This window comes from Ochlerotatus camptorhynchus, unplaced genomic scaffold, assembly GCF_037179485.1.
Source record: "Ochlerotatus camptorhynchus isolate MF236.1 unplaced genomic scaffold, CSIRO-AGI_Acam_v1.1 ptg000503l, whole genome shotgun sequence".
Lineage (NCBI taxonomy): Eukaryota > Metazoa > Arthropoda > Insecta > Diptera > Culicidae > Ochlerotatus > Ochlerotatus camptorhynchus.
Window position 1 is genome coordinate 3944138 of NW_027040988.1, and position 17556 is coordinate 3961693.

Sequence of the window (17556 nt, forward strand, 5' to 3'; positions counted from 1 at the left end):
GCAGTAGGCATTCAGATCAAAGTAACAATCAAAGCAATCTTGTAATAAACTAGCAAATAAAAACTTCACTTCGCTCTGCACAGTGGTCCAGAGCGGAAAAATACATGGAAATTGGGTTTTCCACAAAATCTACTGGTTTTAGCGTTGTTGGAAATCCGGCGCCGGTGGTGTAGTGGTAAGCGTGACTGCTTTCTAACACCCCAATGGGTCTGGGTTCAATCCCAGCCGAGGTCAGTGGGATTTTTCTGAGGCATAAAAATCTCTGGTCACGTCTTCCTTCGGAAGGGAAGTAAAGCCGTTGGTCCCGGCCCATGTGTGTTGTGAATGGGTGCGATATCCTACGCAGGTGTGGAAAAGCTGCCTTCCTGCACATTCGGTTGCCGTCAATGGATGGCAATCGATGTCCGTCGGTCATTGGCACTAGATTGCGGAACAGAGACCGACGTTAAATAAAGGAAAGAAGAAAAGACTAGATGCCTCCCTTTAGATAACGACTTGAGTGTAAAGCCCTACAGTAAAAGAGTGGACGTCTGTCAAAAGTTGTTCCAATCGAACCATCAAAATGCACCGCTTTGTTCGATTAGAACAGCTTTATTCAGTTTTGTGGTGACAGTTTTCCATACTTTGACTAGAGGGCTTTTCTTGAGTGCGGTACAATCAATAGAACCATAGAGGTAACTCTAAGACTTGTAGGTCCCGAAGAAACGTGCTCAACTTTTGACGTTGGATAACGTCTTTCGGCAACATACGAGGGTACAAAATTGAAAACAGTCATTTTGGATGCGTTACGAAAAATTAAAAGATTTTGAATGATAATAACTCAACCGTCTCTCGATAGATTTACGAGATAATGGCATCAATCGATTGGAAATATTTCTAGCAATTTGCTTTGTTTCAAAACTATTGATTTAATTCTGTAAACTATTGAAAAATGGTTAAAAGTAAACCATTGTCTAAAGATGGTGAAAATCGATTGGTTTTTTATATTCTTATACTTTCTCCAACCGAGACATCAGATGCGAGTATCTGACACCTCTGATATTTTCTGTTCTACTATATAAGCGTAAAACAAGGTCGCCCGTTCCATCATTGTCAACAACATCAGCCCAACAAAACAGCCCTTTTCAGGGCCACCAAACTTTCGCAAAAGAGTTATTAAGGAATATTCCTAAAATATAATATACATAATTAAGTAAAACACATAACAGCCCAACTAACATTTTCAGCTTTGTAAGCCAACTTTTCCAGCGTTGTGCTGTAAAGTAGCTGAAAAGAAGCTGCAGATACAGCTACAAGCAAAAGCTAGAAAAATAGTTTTGGAGAGCGTTTACTCAACTTTCTCGCAACCATTATTCAATTTGTCAGTCGCACTGAATAACATCAGCCAATAATGTCACTTCTATACACACACTAATCAACTTTCAACTTGTAGCTGCAAAAGAAGCTAACAAAGTGAATATATTACTCATTTGATGGCTTCTACACAACCAACCACTCTTGCTGAATAACATAAACATCAAAAGTGCTTTTTCAACAACTAAACAACCTGTACTCAGCTTATGAACTGTGTTAGAGCAACTTCGGAAGCATTTTCACAGTTAACTAGGTTTATTTTTAGATGTGTGCAGTTTTACAGCTTTAACTTTGCTCTTTTATAACTAGTCGAGAAGAGTGATTCATGTGTACTATTATAAAGCCTCTACTCAGCGATTTTGTTGTAGAAGGGAATGTTGATTTGTTTACATAAGTTCAAAGTGTTGGCGTAGCACAGTTGGTAGTGTCAAGGTTTGCCAATGAGGTCGTCTCGAGTTCGATTCCAGGTTCCGGTGCATTGTAAATAATTTGGTGATGATTTGTAACTAATTTCGATTAATTTGATTCACAGCAGAATAAACTCAATAAATTCCTTCATAAAAAAGCGTAAACAGTATTTAACCCGGCTTCAAGAGAAAGCTGTGTAGTGATTATTGGATAACCGGCAAAAGCTTGAATAAACGCCTTTCAAGTTCACACACACAACTAAACAGCAGGGTAACAGCTGTATAGAAGCGTTAATGGATATGCAATAAGAGCTTCTCCCGACCGTTCCAACAGCCATAAGTAGCTGACTAAGTTCGCCAGATTTGCTTCCAACTTTTTGGCTCAGCTCTGGTACTATCTTCGGTCCCAAGCTAATCGATGCACCCCTCGAAACATGGGAAAATCCACGAACCCCTCATTTTTATGTGTCAAACTTTCATAGAGAATCAAAACAAACATAGTGTAGTACTAGAATTCAGACTAGAATGGGGCCAATTTCAAATCGATAGTTTCGTATTGATTGTTGGTAGAACTGTTTCAAACATATCGTCGGTACATAAGCAAATCAATGATCATCTCTTTTGCCAGTGTTGGCCAAGGTGACTACATATAGGTGTTCTAATGTGTCAAATTCATGATTCAGCCATGTTGGATTTTTGTATAGGACAGCGACCGAGTTTGTTTACAATTTGCTCTAAAACCGCACTTTTCCCCCCCGCGACCTCCTCGCCTATATAGTGACAAAGCTGTATCACCATTTATATACCCACCATGGTGGTGCCGGGAGGGGGGATACCCCTCACCATCCCTCTCTAACGGGGGAGTTTGGTAAAGAGAGATGATCAACCCGATTCGCACCTTCATCAAAGTTGTCCTTGCTCACTTTCTACTCTCTACATACAGTTTTGACACTGCCATACAGTGCTGAGATTTTGTCATTGTCATTGACAGAGTTTCGCGCGATATTGACAAAATTGTTTATCACGTAGTCACTGATAAATTTGATCCTCAAAAAAACCTTTGTTCAAATCTCATTCATTTTTTCATCAATGACAAAGATTCCATTAGCTACACAGCAAAAAAATAATTTTGATATCACGTCAAAGTGGATGCACTACAATCATGTCGAAAATATGGTGTAATATTACTTGCTAAAAAGGACAAAATTATCATTAATACAATGCATGAACTGACATTACGCTGCTTTTACTGCATTTGTTTATTTATTGTGGTCATAAAATTACATGAAATTTTCGACATGATTGTAGTGCATCCACTTTGATGTGATATCAAAATTATTTTTTTGCTGTGTACAAGAGGGTGACGGTGGTCGCCTCGTGTGAGGTGACTCTTCATTTGATTGCACGGAGAGTCACCCCACTAGTGCGTGACTTTTGTTGACTCATTGGTGGTGGAGATTCGCACGACTCGCGGAATAGGTCAGATGATAAGATTTGCATTTATTAAAGATTTTGAAAAGCCAAGAAGTCAAAATTGTGTTGACAAAATCTAACGGATAATGCCGATATAAATATATATATATATATATATATATATATATATATATATATATATATATATATATATATATATATACACATTAAATGCAAAGGGGAGGAATGGGACAACCAGGGCACCGGATTGAAGCGATTTGGATGGGGAGAGTGGAATTGCCAACTCCCTGTCATTAACATTTCGTGAATTGATTTGACTTGACGGAATTGACGGCGGGCTCTTCTCCCCACTCATTGGGACGTTCCCTCGTATGATGGCTTGTTCTACATCGGGTTGTAGGATTTTATCTGCTTACGGGTCCGCCCCTCCGTTTTTGGCCCTTCTTACAATGGTAAATTGAATACAACCAGGTATCGTAGTTGATCAAGTCATACTTGGAGGATGATCCACTGTCTAATGGCTGTGCCTTGCAACAATGAGTGGTATCCTTTACATTACATCACATCACTTCGAAAGAGTTGTTGGTAATGAAAAAGCGCATCTTTTCATTGGATCAATCATTAGGGTGATTCAGTTTTAGGATGACTTCAAAAATCTAACTCTTCAGGGAAATATTTTTTCTTCTTCAAAGTTGTAGAAGATGCGAAACCAAGCAACTTTGTCGAAGACGTCAAGTTTTTATCTCATCATCTACGCATTCTACACACTGAAACAACTAGAAAGTTAGGGTGATTCATGAAAAAAAAAACCCGATTTTATCCGCCTATGGTGTGATCAGACCCTTCTTACTTATTCAAGTTTATTTATTTTATTGTCATTATCAGTGACCAAGCCCCCCACCCCCGTGTCATCCAGTGACGCTACGCCACTGCCTGTGGGTACCCGGAGTATATCCGGGTGTAGTCTATTTGGTGAGGCTACCAATCACCTTATCATCGTATTTTAATGTGATTTAATGGGTTTTAATTCAATTCATATTCAAGCAACTTCCCCGGGGTACCCGGAACATGTCCAAGTGTGTCCAATGTGGTCTGGAACACTTAACACGACTTGCATTGATCTTATTTTTGAATTCTGTAGTAATTTGATGTGTCGCATGATGGTTTTGATACGTTTTCCGTTAAATCCAGCGTGAAGGCCCATATTCACCGGATCTTATTCCGGCCATATCTCCGGAACCGGTTCACCGATTCCAAAACCGTTCAATAGCGTTCAATGGGACCCCAAGACCTATCATTTGGCGCCGAGTTTGTCCAAATCGGTTGAGCGGTTGCTGAGAAACGTGAGCGCATTCATTTCGTTACATACATACACACATACACACATACACACACACACACAGACATGTTCCGATCTCGTCGAGCTGAGTCGAATGGTATATGACACTCGGCCCTCCGGGCCTCGGATCGATAGTCGGTTTTTCAAGTGATATCTATACCCTTCTTTGTAAGAAGGGTAAAAAGGTAATATTCAAGTAGCAGCTGTCATCCACAACTGAAATTGTACTTACCCACTCTAGCTGGAATGACCCATAAGGCGTTTATAAAATTTCACCGATTAACATCAGATGAAGATATCATCCGCAACAATTTGTCGTGACAAATCCTTCTAAAAAACTTAACAACTTTTTTCTCTACTTTCGCCTTTCACCACTTCCTTTATAAAGCAATAGTGAAAGTCATTCGAATTGACAAAAATATACATCCTTTTCGAAATCACAAACATGCAATGCGATTTTCGCCTCGTAATAACTCTTTTAAAACCGAGCGCGATTTGTTCTTCTTCAAGATATTGACCTGAAATGCCTTCCAGATATTTTAAAACGTATCTAATATAATTTGAACATCTGTGACCAGGAATTTTTGAACTTATCAGCTGAGAAATCACTACATTATATCTTTGTATATAAATTACTCCGTAACCCATCGAATTGTGATTTCAATGTTGAATTTGAATTATTTGTCAAAATTTGTGTTTTTTTTTTAATTTCTGTAGTTAAATTTAAATTAAGTAAATTTAAAATTAAAATTAAGAGACAAATTACACTAGTTTACAAAACAACATAAAAAGTGTGAACTTTAGTGGTTGACCAACGTTTCTAATGCAAAATCCTACGCTGAATTCAATGCCGTGGTCAGAAAAAATTAAAGTAGAGCCATTTTTGAGATATACAAAAATTTTGATTTTTTGAATTTTGGACAAAAGTACGATTACTAAAATGTCAATATCTTTGGAACTAGTGCACCAATTTTAAATCTTTTTTTTTATGAAAGTAAAGCTAAATAAATTTGCTATCGTTCACTAGAATATTATGTCTTAATTAAAAATTTAATTTTGAATTAATTTAAAAATTTACAGCATTTATTTTTTATTTTTCCTGTGAATTTTCCATAAAAATCTTGTTTTAATCAACATTTTTAATGGGATAAAAAGATTTAAAAAATCATTCCATAATTTATTCTTAAAGTCCATTAAAAACTGGAGAAAATGAGCCTTTAATGGATGAAATCGGTTGGAAATTGTCGAAGTTATGAAATTTTTTGTAAAATCATGGAAATTGAATGTTCCAAGATTGGCCGTTGTCCAGCTGAATGGCGTTTATTCATCGATAGCAGCAAGTTGAGCTTGAAAGCCGTTTTACTGCATCAAGGGAATGAGAAACCTTCTATTCCATTAGCTCATGCCGTTAATATGAAGGAAACGTATGAATCAATGGCTCTATTGCTCAATTTGATAAATTACAATCAACACAATTGGAAAATTTGTTCCGATCTTAAAGTGGTTGCCATGTTGACTGGATTGCAACAGGGATACACAAAATATATGTGTTTTTTGTGTAAATGGGACAGTCGAGCTCGTAAGTTCAGGTTGACGTATGCTGGCGGTCGGACGTACGTTGGTGTCTCTGCTTGAGTGTCGTGTATTTAACCGTAGTGCTTCATTATTTTGAAATTATTTTAGTCAGCGTATGTTCCTGGCAAGCATGACAACCGTGGAAAGTGATTTAAATCCAAAATCCGCGATTGTTGATAGCATTAGAGTTTATTTAGTTGCGATTTTGAGTGCTTATCGGCGTGGCTCGAACATGGAAGCTTTCCGCCTGATGATAGTGTTAGTGTGTTTATTTAAAAGTTGTGCTACGATACAATCAGTTTTCTCCTCCTTGTTGTGTGCGTTTGTGTTGCAAAACAAAGCAACGGTCTTCGGTGTGATTGTGTTCGTATAAGAAAAATATTAGTGAGTGTGTAGTGCTGCCGTACAAATCTGGAAGAGCGGGCGATAGTTAGCTGGCGAGACGGCGATGTTATCATCTTAGGCGTGCTGTGGCATATGCTGACAGCAACGTTCAACTTCATGTGCGAAAAAAAAACATCACGATGGCGATAAGTGGCATGGTGGAGAACTTGGTGAGAATGTTCCATTACAACTATGTTTTTTTTTAAATATTAGGTATCGACGTTTCCCTTCTGGTTGCCCGATTTTTTGTTCAACCTCTTGTTTTTTCGCTTTACATACCATGTAACTTTATTGTTCCCAGCATCCATTAATTACGTCACAATTTGATTATTATAAATAAACTTTCCCTTCTCATTTTCACTACGCTTTTCCTATAACATGGGCTGTTTGTCACAGATTTCTAGAACCCCCATCGACTCTTCTTAAAGCGTGACGTACTGAATGGATGGCCCCTTTTGATGCTGCTCGGCCTAGAAATTTTTCCTGTTTGTGTATGTTTCTTTCCCCATGACGATGTAAATGTAGTTGTCTCGTGTTGCTTTTGACTCATGACGTAGAGGAGAACGAGCGGTGTGAAACTGGTCGTCCCTTTCTTTTGCTCGTGTTTGTTTGGTACAACGTGGTGGACGAACTATTCAGTGTTTGAAACGAATTAGATTCTTCCTCTTAGCATAAACTTTTATGCGAGTTTTTATGTGCGTGGTGCTCCAGAGCTGCAGTGTACGGGAGCTTTTTTTAACAAGTGTTAGCAGAATGACCGACGGTGCTTATAAGAGCTAGATGAATGATTTTCCATTTCCCTAATAATTATTTAAATCACTTTTGTCCAGATAGTATTTATTTATTATTTATAGGTTGTGGACCAGGTTTTTGTTTTGGTACTTCACATTGTAATCAAACGGAATACATCATTGTTTAACATCAATATTTCTCATTTTGTTTCAGTCAAATTAGAAATCCGTTAGCCCACAATGCCAAATGATTGAATTAATATTATACAACATACTGAACAATATTACACAAAAAGCATTATTTACTATTGGCCTAGCTTAGCTGTAAATATGTTGATTTCTTGAATACAATTTTTCAGTTCAACATACCTGCATACATTTGTCAAATTAATTTTATTTGTCATTACCTTGATTATTCGTTCAACTATTAATTTAAATTTTATTAGGTAGTCGCGAGGGACGTCAAGTGATCTTATGCCCGCCTTAATTGAAGACACCAACGTGTTTGAGGTATATCCCGGATTCCATGGTCTCTACAAGGTTGTCTGTTGAAAATTATACTTATGTATTAATTTGTTTAAAATCAATGTTTCTCCAAAGTTGCAGACAACAAATTATTGTTATGAAATTTCATTCCTTAACAATAAATGTTATTTTATATAGGCTAAAATGATGATATGTTCTTTTTTTATTTTTTTTTACATAATTTTTCAGTACAACAAACCTGGATATATTTTTCATTTTGATGTTTAAGTTTTTTTTCATTTTTAGAATAAAGTTAATGATTCGGTAGGATCCTTGTGATTTTAAAACATTAATGCATTGCTATCAACATGAAAACATTTCAAACAAATACTAATTAATACACTATTGTATCATAATTATATTAACGGATCTTCTCACAGTATCAGCACATTGAACCCCTAGTGGCTTTAGATGGGATTGATTACAAGTCTTCAGAAGTAAGTGCCAATCTTTATTCCATATTGAAATTTGGGTAAATAGAGAATGTTTTTGATTATTTCATTATTCTTTTTCAATCGTTGTTACAATGTGATCTTTTATTAAAATTATATGTTCGATCAGACTGCATATTATTATTATTATTATTATTTCATCTCATTATATTATGCTTCATTTTTAATTACAAATTATGTTCGTTCATCACATTATGTATTGTTTAATAGTATTGTACTATGTGTAAATGTTATTACAGACTTCATGTTATATTCTATTATTATACATGCTTATTTATTTATTTTACTATTATTCCTTACTCCTTCTTTTCATATGAAATTGTGTTATGTAATATTAATTTTATTTCATCCGTTGATGGTTTATTGCATCATGGCATTAGTTTTCAAATTATGTGATATTAGCTTTTTATATTCAATTCATGGTAAAGCACTTTAGATCATCCAGGGCATCTGTAGGAGGGATTCCGTTTTCTAGTTATCGGATTCCAATAATTAAAATTTTGATATTCAATGACAGCTGAATGATTTTATTTATTTTTTTTTATTTCAGAATTAACCTAACTGCAAAATATAGATACATACATTTGTTTGATATTATTGCTCATATACTGTCTGCGGCTGTGGAATAGTTCTAGCGACGTTTCATCACTACCTGCAGCCCCGCATTGCCAAAAGCATTCCAGTCGATGGTGTGTTATAATGCAATTCTTCTTTACCCAACTATTGTATTGCTCCTCTCAAACGTCAATTGATTGCATGTTAATGCAATTATGTGTTAATTTTCCATCCGCTGATCCGAGTTTTTCCAAACACTGATCTTGATATGTGTTTTTCAGCCTTTTTTTTTCAACTTTTTCAACTTTTTTCAGCTCTTCAAATGAGAAACATCTTTAGATTTGTATTGTAATAATTTATTTTTTCAGCATTCGTTCAGGTTAATTCAAGAATAGTCTAATGCATCGTACTTTGACGCGAAGCGCTGTGCATTATGAGATGCTCGATGACCCTGGAGGGATCGTTTTTGCTTACTGAGCAGAAAATCATGGGTTCAATCCCAAGCTCTCCGTCATGACTCTTAAAATTCATGATCACTAAACAAAATAAATATGTTCTTTCGATAGCCGGCTATGTGTTGCTTGATAACAATGCATTTAAAAGATGAGAGAAAGTAGGCACCATTTTATTGTTCACTTTATTGTATTTTATTACTCATCGAAATTAAAATTAAGCAGATAAGGCAGAGGAAGCAACAACAATACTTAACATTATATGCTTATAATTATTATACAGGTACCAACGACCAATGATTTATAAATAACAAAACTTGTTTATTTTTTTATATTTTGTATTTCACTACATATATTATATAAATTATACATTGCATGATATACTATAACTATCAGCTTAATATTTCAGTTTACCCAAGCAAGTCATCGAAATTAATATGAAGCTGATGAAGCAGAGAAAATATCAACATTAAATAATATTATATGTATATAATTATTAAGCAGGTTATTCTCGTCATGTTAGTTATTTATCACAATTTTTAGCATTATTGTTAGTATCATTTGGGCAAAATATATTTAATTGCTTAATATATCCTATACATTTCAGTGTTGCATCCACTTACCATTGTGAGCTGAGGAGGTATAGTGCTGCATCTTATTATAAGTAAAATACTTCTTCATTGCAGTAGCAACTCTATTATCCATATAAATGTATTTCATTATGTAATATTTTAATGTTCTGATATATTTCATTTCTCCATTGCATATATTTTCATTATATAAATAAATACTGGGTTGGGAGGGAGCATCAGGGTATCATTCAAACTGAAACTGGACAATGGTATGATTGACAGCCGGAGTCTAGGAGGGAATAAACTCTATCATTTTCTTTATCCTACCGATTCGATTGTGGTGGTGTGAATTCTACTCCAACAGTTTCAGGGCGATTGACGCGCCCTTCTTAACAAACCATCCAGTAGGAAGCTTAATAAGTATTGCGAATTGTGTTATTCGATTTGTTGGAGCGTACCGTTGGAAGGAGATTCTTAAATTCCCGTGGATTTCGCGTAAGTGTCTCTGCTTACGGGTCCGCCCTTCCGTTTTTGGCCCTTCATACAGCGATATTGTGAATTCAGATCGGTAGCTCAAATTGATCTTGCTATTAAGTGGAGCTGCATCCAAGACAAGTCTTGAAAGGATGGTGGCTACCTTACATACAAATGGGACAGTCGAGCTCGTAAGGAACACTACGTCCGAAAAGATTGGCCAAAACGGGATAATTTCACAATTGGTAAAGACAACGTTAAAAATGATCCTCTTGTGGTAAAAGAACGCATAATACTTCCACCACTACATATAAAACTTGGGCTATTCAAAAATTTCGTCAAAGCGTTGCAAAAAGAAGGGCCGGCATTCCAGTACTTGAAATCAGTATTTCCAAATTTATCTGACGCAAAGATAAAGGAAGGTGTATTTGTTGGCCCACAGATCAAAAAACTGCTCAATGATTCCGCATTCAATACAGTTTTGACACCAGATGAGGAAGAAGCGTGGAAATCGTTCCAGCGTGTTGTCACAACCTTTTTAGGAAATTTCAGAAGCCCAGATTATGAGGAAGCCGTCGATGAATTGCTCAAAAATTATGAGAAAATAGGTATAAATCAAAAATATTGTGTTTGTTACATATAATTAATTTCAAATCCTTTTATTTCACTGAACACAGGTGTGAATATGTCTTTGAAGATACATTTCCTACATTCTCACATGGATTTTTTCCCGGAAAATCTTGGTGACGAGAGTGATGAGCACGGCGAACGTTTTCACCAACAAATGAAGATGATGGAACGTCGTTACCAAGGGTTTTGGGATGAAGCAATGATGGGTGACTATTGTTGGTTTCTGATTCGAGAAACAAGTTCAAAACATCGAAGACAAAGTCATTCGATTCTCAATCATTTTTTATAAAACCTAAATAAATTTCTTTTGTATCAACTCGGTTTTAAATCCTGATATGCCTTAATCAAATTGATATGTAGAGAAAAGAATCTCCCATGAAAACTTTACATGCGATTTGGATGCTTACAACGACACCTAGAAAAGGAACTCTAAAGCTGTTGTATTTCAGCAACATTTTTAAGTGTTTTACAAAAATGCTCATAACTTCGACAATTTCCAACCGATTTCATCCATTAAAGGCTCATTTTCTCCGGTTTTGAATGGACTTTAAGAATAAATTATGGAATGATTTTTTGAATCTTTTTATCCCATTAAAAATGTTGATTAAAACAAGATTTTTATGGAAAATTCGCAGGAAAAATTTTAAAAAAATGCTGTAAATTTTTAAATGATTTCAAAATTAAATTTTTAATTAAGACATAATATTTCAGTGAACGATAGCAAATTTATTTAGCTTCATTTTCATAAAAAAAGATTTAAAATTGGTGCACTAGTTCCAAAGATATTGACATTTTAGTAATCGTACTTTTGTCCAAAATTCAAAAATCAAAATTTGTGTATATCTCAAAAATGGCTCTACTTTAATTTTTTCTGACCACGGCATTGAATTCAGCGTAGGATTTTGCATTGGAAATGATCATCACCTTACCGAGTTCAAAAATGCTGTAAACTAGTGTTATTGGAAGGCATCAAAGTTATCAAAAAGATAGGTTTAACTATATTTGGTGGAAGTTTCAGGTCAAAATCTTTAAAAAATAACAAAATCTCAGCAATTTGAAAAACAGCCATTTTTTGATAACCTGTATACCTTCCAATAATCTGTCTCTATCCTGTTGTTAAATTAAAAAGCAATTAAATTTTGATAAATAATTCAAATTCAACACTGAAATCCCTACAAAATGGTGGGCCAAACATACTTCATATGGTTGAGGAGGAATCTCCAATCAAAAATATAATGTAGTGGTTTTCCGGCTGAAAAGTTAACTATGGCCTAGTCACTCACCTAGCCATATCGAATAAACCATATGTTCAAATCATTTTTTTAAACACATCTAGTAGATCGGTTTTCTAAAATGTGATGGGAATTTCAGGTCACATCGTGAAAAGCAAAAAATTCCCCGCTCTATGGAAATTTTTTATAATTTGGTAGCCTTCCAATAATCCAGCTCTTTGAATAGAATTAATCTGTTTAATTCTACATTTAATACTCTTCAGAATGGTATGCCACTTGGATTGGTTGCGTAATTGGAGGAATCTATATTCATAATCTTAAAAAAAATCCAATGTTGTAGCCCAGAGGAACCAAGCAGTTTAGAGTACAGTCCAACACGGCGTTATCTAAGAATATCAAAATAAGCATTTTGGCCAAGTTTGGTTGAAATCGGCCACACTGACCACAACTTACACTTGAGCTGGAATGACCCAAATGTTGTTTGAAAATGGTTGTGCTCCTACACTTTTCAGCTTCTGCAACCTTCGCTATACCAAAGTCTTTCCCAACATAATCAAGAATCCAAACAAAGATGATTGAGCTGACGCTGCTCCGTTGGTTGGTTAGCAATGCTAATCAACCGCGTTAACCGTACGACGATAAGGACGCGAAGCGTGAAGAGCTCTGCTCAGCAAGTTAGTGCCTTCCAACTTCTGCGCAGAAATATATCAATTCATTATTCACTTCTCGATTACTTTTTCGAAGGGACGTATCAGCTTTTATAAGCAATGCATTTGATCGTCGGTGGTAGCTCACCCACGCATACTAACAACACTATCAGATAGGGGAAAAATTCCCCTATCTGGTGGTAGAATTAGCATACGTGAGCGAGCCACCACCGACGATCAAATGCATTGTTTACAAAAGCTAATACGTTCCTTCGAAAACTTGTGCTTTGAGGTTCACTGCCGTGTGATGTGGTTTTTCCCTCCCACGGTAGTATACAGTAGGTATCACCAGTAAAATTTGGTGTTGAGTTTGGTGAAGCACAGTCACAGATGGAAACCGAAAACAGATGCTATAGTTCGGATGTTCGGATCCGTTGCGCGGTTGATATAAATATGTAGTGTCTGTGAACTTATAATAAAATTTCTTTTTATTGATTTTGCTTCCGGTACATTACACATTTATTGAAACCTTGGATCGGTTAATCCATGCGCAAGGTTTCGCGTTTACGCTTAAGGGGGTAGTACACTTTGAACGTCCAAAAAGTATGGCATTTTCGTTAATTTTTTTAAGCAATAAAACACTCAGGGAGGGCAAATATGATATAACCCATTTATTAGTCATCCTTCGAACTACAATTTGTATTTTTTTGAACTCGATTGGCGTCTCCCCGTGGCCGGTGCACCAGGTCGCGCGGAAGTCGGAAAACGGCGTGGGAAAATACTCCTTTCCATGTGATCCTGGAACATAAATCGAACAAAAATCCTGATTAGTAATGAAATTTGGGTTAAAAATACGTATTCCGATTTTTTTTAAATTAATTTTTTTCAAAAGTTGTAGCCTTAGGAAAAAAAAGTCAATTTTTTCACCCTAAAAATGCTTACAAAATCGTGGATTAAAAATCCATTTTTGACAAAATCGAAAATGTGGATACGTATTTCTAAGCAGAATTCAATTCTGAACAAGAAAATCTAGGCGATATCCAAATTTGATGATAACTGGTTAGAGTTATTTCCCACGCCAGTATGAAAAACCCCGTTTCGAGATAAACGCGTTTAAAGATAAAATTGCTCTCTCAGCGCGCCGGTACATGTTTTAAGAAATCGCTTCGTAAAGCGGTAAGGAATATTCTGGCGGACTTGGAGTCTTTTCTAAATTAAAGCATACATCCCAAGGAACATTTTAAGCCAAAAAAATGCATTTTTTGAAAAATCAAAGTGTACTCCCCCCTTAATTTACTAGATTCAGCTCAGGTTTTTGGCATTCCTGACCGAGAAGTAATTCACCATGAGGCCTCCATTTCCATCATACATTGGTTAATTTGGATCAAACTTGAGTATGATCTGACTATCTAATATCGAAATTGTTTTTTATCCGGGTTGGAACCGAAATCGGACTTTTTGTCAGTGCGAACCTCAACCTGAGGTAAGGTTTCACAAGATATCGCGGATTTAAGATTTCCAGTGATTTTCCCCTATTGTTGGATTTTACTGTATTTTCTTAAAGCTGCAAATAAATCAACCGAATTCTTCATTTCATATAATTTATTCAAAATTACAACCTGAATAAAGGACCCAATCGAATTTGTGGAGTTATCTTTAAGATTATAATACGATTATCAGATTTTGTTACATTTTTGACAACCGAAGATCCGCTACATTTTAGTCAGTGAAAATATGATTCAGTAGCCATCGGTTACAAAGTGGTTTTTGAAAATCTTCAAAGGATTTTTCGTAAACTATTGGTATATACTTCTTCCAGGAATGTATCCATCTGATCTATGTGTGATAAAATATTTCATTTAAATCGGCTCTTTAATCACAAAACGTTTAACGAACGTAAATGATGGATCTAAAGGGTGTCTCACATCAAATTGCATCAAGGTAAAAACGCTGTCTTAAATTACCTAGTTGACCGATCCTTTTCAAACTTGCAGACAATAAAATATATCCCATTAGTAAGATTTTGACATATTAATTTCATTCACCTTCAATACCATAACCATACGCTCGCACGTTACGCTTAACTCCATTCATTAGGTTCAGTACAACATCTGGCTGTTGCTCTTCTGTGCGGAAACCCACTTTTTCTTCATGTTGAAACTAATGTTCTGCCCGACAACAACCCAGCACCATGAGACTCCTTGAACTGTGTCTCAGAGTCGGCGCACTATTGGGCAAACTGTAAGGGCTACGCGGACTTAAAGGCACTCAAGCTTTCAAATGAACTGAAACACAGCGCGGATCAACTTAAACACTGTATTTTTTGACGTAGGACTAGGGTAAACGCTCCTATAGTTGCGGTACGTTAGAAGCGTTAGGTTCCTATAGTTGTGTACGGAGTCTCCATACACAACTATAGGAACCTAACGCTTCTAACGTACCGCAACTATAGGAGCGTTTACCCTACGTCTTTGTTTTGTATATGGGGGTACATTTTGCGAGTACGAAAAATGAGCATGTAACGAACGCATATATCTCCAAAGCATTAGTGTGAAATATGTCATGCAATATGCCATCCGACGGGGGCTTACTCCAGCAATTTTGTAGCATATAGTACAAATAGTGCAAATAGTTGGGGCCTCCCTTAGCTCAGTCGGTAAAGGCACAGCTACAAAGCAAGACCATGCTGGAGGTGGCTGGGTTCGATTCCCGGTTCGGTCTAGGAATTTTTTCGGGTCGGAAAATTTCTCGACTTCCCTGGGCATAGAAGTATGATTGGACTTGCCATACAATCATATCAATGCAAAAATGGTACAGGCATCGAAAGCTATCAATTAATAACTATGGAAGTGCATCTAGAACACTAAGTTGAGAGCACGCAATAAGCTTATATGTGATATGCAATAAGCTTGAAATGCGAAGAAGAAGAAGAAGAAGAAGAAGAAGTGCAAATCAAGCCGTTCCCTCATTTCCTTTCGAACTTCAGACGTGTTCAAAAGGCTCCACAAGCAGCTTGCTCCCAAGGCTGCCTGCAAGAGCACTCTAGAGTCTAGACAGAGTAGCAGTGATGAAGCCATACTGTCACTGTTTGGGTACAGTTGCTCATCGTGAGAAAGCATTTCGGGCTACCGTCATCAAGCACGTTATCGTCATGTCGAAACTCACCCAAGTTCAAACTAGCTCACCGTATCCGTGGAGGACTCAGAATTCTCCAACCATGACAGAGATCGAACAAACCGATTGATGGCTGATGGTTAATTTTGTCAACATCCTAGCGAAGCACAACTCGCATGAAAAATTCTAGAAGTTACCACCACGTGTTGCAACCTGATTGGATAATGCAACTAACCAATTACGTGTCAGCAGCCACTATATAAGATTGGCGTCGTCGAGTCGACCCTCATGAGTGTGTAACAAGAGGCGTACAGTCTCTGAACGTTTCGTCGAACTAATCGAAGTGGTGTACCATTAGCTCATCATTTCTCTGCTTGAACGCCAAGCAGTACAGTTCGGTCTTTGCTCGCTCTGTCGAGTTGTTCTAAAGTTTCTAGTTTGTTCCAAACATTCGCAGTTTAATCGCGTCGTCAGTAGTGTCGGTCGCTTCGTGTGATGGGAAGACAGCACTTCCGGAGCAGGCTCCGAGAGAAAACGGAGAAGAATAACAGCGGTGAGGGTAGCTTGAGTGTACCTATTTCGAATGGGTACGCTACTCTTCCCAACGATGTAGGGAATACCACCTCAGCCACGGTGAAGCGGTCAAAGAAGAGGAAGAAAAATCAAGGCCAGTCCGATGGTGCGAGTGGACGGGACGATGCCACCGCGACGAACGTCAGCGTCATTGGTGATTTCGGCGACGCCGTCGACAACGAAACTGCTGCCACCCCGAGTGCAGCAAAAATGAAGCTTCCTCCACTGGTGGTGAAGCAAGTCCCACTCAACACGCTGATTGGCGATCTTTCATCGCTGGGCGTTGCAGCTGAGTTTAAGCTCGGCAGGATCGGCACCAAGGTGATGCTCCGAACGAAAGCGGAGTACGAAGTTACCGTGAAATATCTGAAGGATACCAAGGCGAAATTCTTCACGCACGACATCCCCGGTGAGAAGCCCTTCAAGGTAGTCATCACGGGTCTACCAAACTTCGACCCCAAGATGGTCGAAGCTGAAATCAACCGGTACAAGCCCTGTCGCTGTCTTCCGAATGACAAGGAGAGACGAAAACGTGAAGACGTACCCGGATTGTCTTTTCCTGGTGTACTTCCAGAAAGGGACGGTGACGCTCAATGCACTACAAGCCATCCGATCGATCTACTCCATCATCGTACGGTGGGAGCCATACTGTGGCGGCCATCGTGACGTAACGCAGTGTCAGAGGTGCCTCAATTTTGGACACGGTACCCGCAACTGCAACATCAAGCCACGCTGCAGCAACTGCGCTCAAGAACACGCCACTTCCAACTGCCCTGCGGATGGAGCCGTGGCGATAAAATGCGCCTACTGTGGTGGTGCACAAAAAAGGTTCCGACAGACAGTGCTCCAAACGCGAGGACTTCAAACGCATCCGAAAGCAGGCGTCAAGCAACAATGAACCAGGACGCAAGAAGAACAAAACCCCAGCATTCAGGACGGAGGATTTTCCGCCTCTTCGTGCTCCCCAGCAAAGGCAAGCGAATTCGCGGGTGCAACCCGCCCCCCTCAAGAAGCTTCCGGTGATTCTGCTGGCCAAAGCTCTCCATCCCCCCCTTGATTCTGGAGACAACCAACAGCGCAAAACAACAACCCCGATCTGTTCTCAGC